Source organism: Physeter macrocephalus, chromosome 9 (genome assembly GCF_002837175.3).
Source record: "Physeter macrocephalus isolate SW-GA chromosome 9, ASM283717v5, whole genome shotgun sequence".
In the NCBI taxonomy this organism is placed as follows: domain Eukaryota; kingdom Metazoa; phylum Chordata; class Mammalia; order Artiodactyla; family Physeteridae; genus Physeter; species Physeter macrocephalus.
Window position 1 is genome coordinate 102,593,048 of NC_041222.1, and position 6,796 is coordinate 102,599,843.

Sequence of the window (6,796 nt, forward strand, 5' to 3'; positions counted from 1 at the left end):
GTTTAAACAGCAGAGGATTGGGTTTTGCTTATGTAATAAGTCTGACAATCTTTGTCTTTCAATCGAATTATTTAGTATATTTAATAATGCACTTGAATTTTAAACTACCATCTTGCTGTGTGTTTTGCATTTGTTGCATCTTTGTTCATGTTCTCCTTTCTTGCCTTTTTAAAAAAACCAATTAAATATTTTTTATTGTTCCATTTCCTCCTCCATTAGCTCGTTATTATAATTTTTTAAATAAAACTTTTTGAGATAATTGCAGATTGTCATACAGTTGTGAGGCACATTATAGAGAGCCTGTGTACATTTTACCCAGTTTCCTCTTGCAAAACTATAGTTCAATATCACAGCCTAGAATTGACATTGACAGTCAAGATTCAGAATATTTCAATCACCACAGAAATCCTTCATGTTCGCTTTTATAGCCACACCCATGTCCCTCTTGACCCCACCCTCTCTTTAATCCCAGGAAACCACTAAGCTGTTCTCCATTTCTATAATTTTTGTCATTTCAAAACAAAATATATAAAAATACAAGAAATTACACAGTATGTAAGCTTTTGGATTTTTTTTTAACTCAACACAGTACTCTGGAGATTCACCCAGGTTGTTGCATGTGTCAATAATCTGCTCCTTTTTATTGCTGAGTAGTATTCCACAGTACCGATGTAAAACAGTCTGTTTAATCATTCACCTGATGAAGGACATCTGGGTTGTTTCCATTTTGGGGCAATTATGAACAATGCTGCTGTAAACATTCATGTACAGGTTCTTGTCTGAACATAAAGACTTCATTTTTCTGGGATAGATTCCCAGGTGTGCAGTTGCTGGGCTGTATGTAGTTTCATGCTTAGGTTTTTAGGAACTGCAAACTGTTTTCCAGAGTGGCTGTACCATTTTATATCGCCAGCAACAATGGACGCGTGATTGATAAAGCTTCCCTGTATTTTTTCCACCATTGGGTGTTGTCACTAATTTTATTTTAGCCATTCTGATAAGTGTGTAGTGATATGTCATTGTGGTTTTAATTTGCATTTCCCTAATGGCTAATCATATTGAATGTCTCTTCATCTGCTGATTTACCATGCATATACTGTACCTGCTTTGGTAAGTGTTTGTTCATCTCTTTTGTTCATTGTTCTAATTGGACTTTTTTTTTTTACTGTTGAGTTTTGGGAGTTCTTCATATAATATAGATATTAGGCCTTTCCCAGACATGTGGTTTGCAAATATTTTCTCCCAGTGTGTAACTTGTCTTTTCATCCTCTCAGTGTTTTTCACAGAGAAAATCTTTTAGTTTTCATGAGGTCTGACTTATCAGTTTTTCCTTTTATGGATTGTGCTTTTGGTGTTAAGTCTAAGAAGTCTTTCCTTAGCTCTAGATCCCAAAGATTTTCTCCTGTGTTGTTGTTATTTTTCTAAAAATTTTATAGTTTTCCATTTTACGTTGAAGTCCATTGTACATTTTGAGTTAATTTTTGTGTAAGGTGTGAGCCTTAGGTTGAGGGGTTTTTGTTTTTATTTATATTTATTTTTTGGTAAGGCACAACTGCTTTTATTTTATTTATTTATTATTTATTTATTTGGCCGTGCCCCATGGCATGCGGGACCTTAGTTCCCTGACCAGGGATCCAACCCTCAAACCCATGCCCCCCCAGTGGAAGCGCAGAGCCCTCGCCACTGGACCGCCAGGGAATTCCCTGTGTGTTTTTAAATCTATGGGTGTCTTTTATCAGTTGTGCAAAATTCTTGGCTATTATGTCTTCAATTATCTTTCCTCCGTTTTCTCTCTTCATCTTCTGGAACTCAAGGTACATGAAGCTAGACTTTTTCATTTTGTCACATTTATCTCTGATGCTCTTTTCTATATTTTTCATGTTTCTCTCTGTGTTCTAACTGGTTATTTTCTATTTCCTGTCTTTCTTTTCTCATACTGGCAACTCTTCTTTTTTTTCTTTAATGCTAACTAGTCCTTCTTGTATTCATACTGTACTTCTAGGGTTATTTTCCTTCTTCAGTAGTACTTACTTTAGAAGTCCTGTTAGGGCTAGTCTGTTGAGTCTCACAACTTTCTTTCATCTTAAAATATTTTTATTTGCACTTATATTGCAAGATCATTTTGCTGGGTGCACACAGTTCTAGGATGACAGTCATTTTCCTTCAGCACTTGACAGGTATTATTTCAGTCTTTGGGCTCCCATTGTTGCTATTGAGAAGTCTGTCTTCCTTCATAGGGAAACTGTCTTTTCTCTCTAGCTTCTTTTTAAATCATTTATCTTTGATATTCTGCAAATTCAACCTGCAGTATTTGTTGCTGGTTTATTTTTATTAAACTACTTGAGTTATTTTGTGCTTAATTTTGAATTCATATTTTTCATTATAAAAAAATTCACCTACAATATTAAAATAATACCATTCCTTGTTTTTCTCTGTCCCTTTTTTCCTAGAACTCATTAAACATATTGGAATAGTGATAAACGTTCTTCTATTTCCAACGTTTCTCAACTTCGTTTTTCAATATTTTTCATGTCCTTCTTCTGTGCTTCATTCTAGGTAATTTCTTAATAACATCTTCCAGTTTAATTTTGTTTTCAGCTCTATCTAATCTGTTTAGCCCATTCATTAATATGTCAACAATTATGTTTTTTATGTCTGGAAGATCCAGTTGGTTAATTTTCAAATCTTTCTTGCCGTTCCTAATAGACACCTGTTACTTCCTCATCTTTATAATTTTGTCCTTTTTCCTATTAAGGATCTTTATATTCCAAATCTAATGACTGCAATATCTGAATTCCTTGGGTTTGTTCAACAGTGGCTTGCTTCTTCATTTGCTTGGTCATCTTTGATTTTGTACTTAATTTGATCTGTGATTTTTCTGCAACATTAAATTGGGATGTTTTCCCAACTGAGGATTCTCATACGTTTCTGTGAAGAAACAAAGTGTGCTACCAATATGCTTTTTAGTTTCTTCAAAAGGCCTGAGTTAATGTTGGCTCCAGTTAGTTTCCCTTCCTTGTTGTGGGCCTACAGGTTAGGGTCACACATTAAACTGCTGCCCTGGGCATTTGTTCTCAGGGCTGACCTGGGCCTCAGGTTTACTTAGCCCTCAAAGCTACCACTCCTGAGTTTAGCTCATGGTTGGGGTCTCCCCCTACCCTGGCCCTTATTTTGGAAGAGGGGAATTCCTTAGCTATTTCCCCCATTTTCTGCCATCCTAGTAATGCATTAGAAAGAATAATTTACTCAGGAAATAATTCTTAGAAGAACACAAAAATACCCAAGTACTTAGTTTATCATAATGCTGAAAGATGCAATCACACATCCCTCTTTTACAAGGAAGGACAAAAAAAAAAATCCAGTTTGGATTCTGGGGATTGCTTTCAAGTCAAATCAGTACTATTACTTCATTGACTAATTCATGTAATTGAAATTTACAAGCACTCATGTACCAAGTGCTGTGTTAAAGGAGAAGAAAAGAAACCATCTCTGCCCAATTGGGGTCTAGCTGAGGATAGACCCCCTAAACTAATAAGCAAACAGATACACATATTATTACAGTTAGTGATGAGTGTGGTAACTGTTATGAGAGAAATTTGGGCAGCAACTTTATATTTAAGCTTAAACCTGAAGTGAAGGAGCCAGCTATGATGAGAAAGAATGTAAAAGTTTTCTAGGCAGAAGGAATAGCTTGTGCAAAGGCCTTGAGGCACAAGATTTGGTGTTTAAGGAGCTGAAAGATAGTCTATATATGGCATGAGGGACAGGGAGCCATGGGGGCTGATGTTAGAGACAGGAAGAGGGCAGACGATGCAGGGCATTGTGTGCAATGGTAAGGTGTTGGATTTTTTTCTTTTAAAGATTATTTATTTATTTATTTCTGGCTGTGTTGGGTCTTTGTTGTGGCACACGGGCTTTCTCTAGATGCGGTGAGCGGGGGCTACTCTTCGTTGCAGTGCGTGGGCTTCTCATTGCAGTGGCTTCTCTTATTGCAGAGCATAGGCTCTAGGCACGTGGGCTTCAGTAGTTGTGGCACACGGGCTCAGTAGTTGTGGCTTGCGGGCTGTAGAGCGCAGGCTCAGTAGTTGTGGCTCACGGGCTTAGCTGCTCCGTGGTATGGGGGATCTTCCCGGACCAGGGCTCGAGCCCATGTCCCCTGCACTGGCAGGTAGATTCTTAACCACAGCGCCACCAGGGAAGTCCAAGGTGTTGGATTTTATTTTGTGTGAAACGGTAGGCCACTGAAAAGTTTTATGCTGGGAAGCAATTGATCTGACTTATGTTTTGAGAAGATCATTCTCGCTATTCCGTGGAGGAAGGATTGTTAAGGCCAAGAGTTCCTGGAATTAGGGAGACCACAGTCTATTGCTGTATTCTGGGTAAGAAATTATTGTAGCTTGAACTTGTGTGATTATTGCAGAGACGGAGATAAGTAGAGATTCAAAATATATCCTGGAGGGAGAACAGAGAATGTATGTTTTGAATGTGGCGGAGCCAAGCCAAGAAGCTGGGAGGAGGAGACCATGGTGACTAATTATGCTACATTAACTGGTATCTGAAAGGTCATCATCTCACTACCACTTTCTGTGACAGAGCCCTGCTGAGCTTCTTGAGATGTAAGTTTTAAAATATCAAAGTGAATACTGCAGTGAGAGCACAGGAAGAGAGCTGCGGGGAATCCTGTGAGCTTGCCTTAGTCAGAGGGGAACGCAGAAGGATTAACGCCTAGTGTGTATAACCGCTTACTGCTCATCTGTGTGTCCTGATAAGTTACTATCTTAAATAATTTATTCCAGAAATAAAATGACTTGGGCTTCCCTGGTGGTGCAGTGGTTGAGAGTCCGCCTGCTGATGCAGGGGACACGGGTTCGTGCCCCGGTCCGGGAAGATCCCACACGCCGCGGAGCGGCTGGGCCCGTGAGCCATGGCCGCTGAGCCTGCGCGTCCGGAGCCTGTGCTCCGCAGCGGGAGAGGCCACAGCAGTGAGAGGCCCGCGTACCGAAAAAAAAAAAAAAAAAAAAAAGACGTCCTGGGATTTCTATGCAAAAAGAGGGGAAATAAGTTATTTAAAAAGTTATGAATCACTGCCTGCATAAAACAGAATACCTGCTTAACAGTATTGTTGGGCGTTTATTTTTCTGAAGTAATAGAAGACTGGTGATGCCTCAGGAGTTCATCAGTGTCAGGGTTGGTACCTGTGATTTTTCTGACTTTCCCCCATGCTGTTCAGAGTAGCATTCTCATGATTGACTTGAACCAGCAACAATCTATGAATACCCTATTTATTATAATCAAGGTATTTTTTTAATTTAAGAAGGAACGGGAGAATGATTATTGGGTAGGTGATTAATAGAGTTATCTACCACTGTCTAGATTTAAGAATAATAGAAGGACTAGAACAAGACCACGTTACTTAAAACTCTTGAAACATGAAAAATTCTTTCAGAAGTTAGCAGAAATTAGTTATTGATCTTAATGACAGTTTAAAAATAAGTCCACCTTTTGTAAACCTAAAAGGAATATGTTCAGTTATTAACTGACAAATTCACTCGGTGAATATTTGAGCCTATGACATATATACAGCACTGTGCAAGGACCTAGGAGAGATATAAAACATGATACACATTCCTTACCTTCAAGAAACTTCCAAACAATAATTGTTTGTATTAGACTTTCTACTTCATAAAACTCTTTCTAGGCATTATTTCCTTTGAAATCACAGCAACTCTGTGTAGAGGAAATTTTTATCTGATGAAGAAATTAAGTGCAGTAGACCCTTCAGATCCTCTCGGGTAACTCTCTGGCTTTCACCACTTCAATTCCTCAGGCTGCTTTCCTGCTACCAGTATCAGTATCTTTGCCCGAGGGCTTTCTCCCAAGAATGGAAGGCAGACCTGTCCCTGGGGTCAGGGCAATTCGGAAGTGCAGGGAATTATCAGGCTCTTGTCTCAGCATGTCTCACCTAATGACTGACAGGGTCTGACAGGTTGTACAGATACCCCAGCTCTCTTGCCCCTCAGGTAGGTAACTCTGAGGCATGTGTTTCATACCATTTCCCAGTTTTCCCGTGGGATTATGCTCCAGGCATTACCAATGGTAGCTGGCTTAATAAGGCGCCCTTTATTTACTGCCTTCCCTTCTTTGTCTCACTTCCCCACCTCCTACTGGTGTTTCCTGAATCCTCCAGATAAACTACCTGCACTCAAATCCTTGTCTCAGGATTATAAAGGGCATTTCCACTAGGTTATTTCCCCAATACCCACCCAGCAGCTAAATTGCTTGGTCCAGTGGGTGGGCCCATGATTCAAGCCAAGCCAGCTGGACTCTTTCCCAGAGAATTTTGTTCAATCTGAAATAGGGAGAAAGGAGCTCTCTTCCCTCTTTTCTGTTCTTTTTTTCCCCTCCCTTTCAATGTATTTCTAGTAGAACAGTGCCTGGCACAAAGTAGGAACTTGCTAAATAGTTGTGGAATATTTAATGTATACAAGTCCTACAATTTCTTTGCTGCTGATTGACATTTATGATCAGATGTTAATTTAAAATGTGTGAAATACTCTTGTTACAGTACATCCTAGTGCCATAGCACAGCGTAGTAGTTGAGAGCATGGACTCGGGAACCAGACTGCTTGAGATTCAAGCTTGGCCACTTGCCAGTTGTTTGACTGTGCAGGTTGTCTGTTGTCTCTCAGTTCCTTTCTCTCTCTACTCTCTCCTCTGGATTCTAGAACCCTAAAGGACATGTCCCAGACTCACTTGCCAGGAGGTCACCAGTTCGGTTCTGCTGACAGGAGATCAG